This window comes from Durio zibethinus, unplaced genomic scaffold (assembly GCF_047325235.1).
Source record: "Durio zibethinus cultivar Kanyao isolate XHJ-2024 unplaced genomic scaffold, ASM4732523v1 HiC_scaffold_404, whole genome shotgun sequence".
Taxonomy (NCBI): domain Eukaryota; kingdom Viridiplantae; phylum Streptophyta; class Magnoliopsida; order Malvales; family Malvaceae; genus Durio; species Durio zibethinus.
The window spans coordinates 325,001-327,500 of NW_028323027.1; positions in this window are offsets into that span (position 1 = coordinate 325,001).

A 2,500-nucleotide genomic window follows, 5' to 3' on the forward strand; every position below is an offset into this window, starting at 1 on the left:
ACCAGGGCCCAGCGTGTGCCGATGGTGGTCGAGGCAAGCGCCCGCACCAAGGCCGAGCGTGTGCCGATGGTGGTCGAGGCAACCGGCCGCACCAAGGGCCGGCGTGTGCCGATGGTGTTCGAGGCAACCGCCCGCACCAGGGCCCAGCGTGTGCCGATGGTGGTCGAGCCAGGAGCCCGCACCAAGGGCCGGCTTGTGCCGATGGTGTTCGGGGCAAGCGCCCGCACCAGGGCCCAGCGTGTGCCGATGGTGCTGGGGGCAAGCGCCCGCCCCAGGGCCCAGCGTGTGCCGATGGTTATCGGGGCAACCGGCCGCACCAGGGCCCAGGGTCTGCCGATGGTGCTCGAGGCAACCGCCCGCACCAAGGCTCAGCATGTGCCGATTGTGATCGAGGCAACAACCCACACCAGGGCCCAGCTTGTGCCGATGGCGGTCGAGGCAAGTGCCCGTACCGAAGGGCAGCCTATGCCGATGATGGTCGATGCATGTGCCATCACCATGCGTCATCATGTGCCATTGATGGTCGAGGCCTTGGCCGAAGTTCGATTTTGAGCCACGGTGCCCATGCTTGGCTCCAGCATGTGCTGGTGCCGCATTTTTTTCACTCGGGACAGCATCGTCGGAGCATCGTCGGAGCATCGCCGGAGTACCGCCGGAGAACCTGACCGGCGGCATTGGGGTTCCGGCGATTGGGAGGGGGGCCGGGGGGGTGTGCGCACATGGTGTGCGATGGGTGCTGGTACTTGGCCTTGTGTTGGCCCCCTATCCCTCATCAAACCTCTGAGAATTCACACCCCCTTAAAGAGCATTTGAGATTTTACAGGTTTGCTACCAGTAGCCGTTAAAGTGTCTGAAATGGGGACATTTTTTTCAAACGGTCACAAAATCTTCTCTACTTCGAGTTTTTAGCTGAATTTTTTTGTGCATGCCAACAAAAATAGAAGGATCATGCCTACAAAATTTGGGGCCAAAAATCCTTATAAAAAAATTTTAAAAAATCCCGAACCGCAAAAAGTTTCGAAAATCGTGAAAAATAGAAAACGAGTCATCTTCCAACGAAACTTCACGTGAAGGCTTAGGGGACCATTGTATGAATTTACAAGCCATAAAAATGGCATTGGCACGGCAGAAATTTGAAGATGTGCCTAAACCCACCAGGGCCCAGCGTGTGCCGATGGTGCTCGAGGCAACCGCCCGCACCAGGGCCCAGCGTGTGCCGATGGTGCCCGAGGCAAGCGCCCGCACCAGGGCCCAGCGTGTGCCGATGGTGGTCGAGGCAACCGCCCGCACCAGGGCCGATAGTGTGCCGATGGTGCTCGAGGCAACCTGTCGCACCAGGGCCCAGCGTGTGCCGATGGTGATCGAGGCAACCTGCCGCACCAGGGCCCAGCGTGTGCCGATGGTGGTCGAGGCAAGCGCCCGCACCAGCGCCCAGCGTGTGCCGATGGTGCTCGAGGCAACCGACCGCACCAGGGCCCAGCGTGTGCCGATGGTGCTCGAGGCAACCTGCCGCACCAGGGCCCAGCGTGTGCCGATGGTGCTCGAGGCAACCTGCCGCACCAGGGCCCAGCGTGTGCCGATGGTGGTCGAGGCAAGCGCCCGCACCAGGGCCCAGCGTGTGCCGATGGTGGTCGAGGCAACCGCCCGCACCAGGGCCCAGCGTGTGCCGATGGTGCTCGAGGCAACCTGCCGCACCAGGGCCGAGCGTGTGCCGATGGTGGTCGAGGCAAGCGCCCGCACCAGGGCCCAGCGTGTGCCGATGGTGGTCGAGGCAACCTGCCGCACCAGGGCCGAGCGTGTGCCGATGGTGGTCGAGGCAAGCGCCCGCACCAGGGCCCAGCGTGTGCCGATGGTGGTCGAGGCAACCTGCCGCACCAGGGCCCAGCGTGTGCCGATGGTGCTCGAGGCAACCGACCGCACCAGGGCCGAGCGTGTGCCGATGGTGCTCGAGGCAAGCGCCCGCACCAGGGCCCAGCGTGTGCCGATGGTGCTCGAGGCAACCGACCGCACCAGGGCCGAGCGTGTGCCGATGGTGGTCGAGGCAAGCGCCCTCACCAGGGCCCAGCGTGTGCCGATGGTGGTCGAGGCAACCTGCCGCACCAGGGCCCAGCGTGTGCCGATGGTGCTCGAGGCAACCGACCGCACCAGGGCCGAGCGTGTGCCGATGGTGCTCGAGGCAAGCGCCCGCACCAGGGCCCAGCGTGTGCCGATGGTGGTCGAGGCAACCTGCCGCACCAGGGCCCAGCGTGTGCCGATGGTGCTCGAGGCAACCTGCCGCACCAGGGCCCAGCGTGTGCCGATGGTGGTCGAGGCAAGCGCCCGCACCAGGGCCCAGCGTGTGCCGATGGTGGTCGAGGCAACCGCCCGCACCAGGGCCCAGCGTGTGCCGATGGTGGTCGAGGCAACCTGCCGCACCAGGGCCCAGCGTGTGCCGATGGTGCTCGAGGCAACCGACCGCACCAGGGCGGAGCGTGTGCCGATGGTGGTCGAGGCAAGCGCC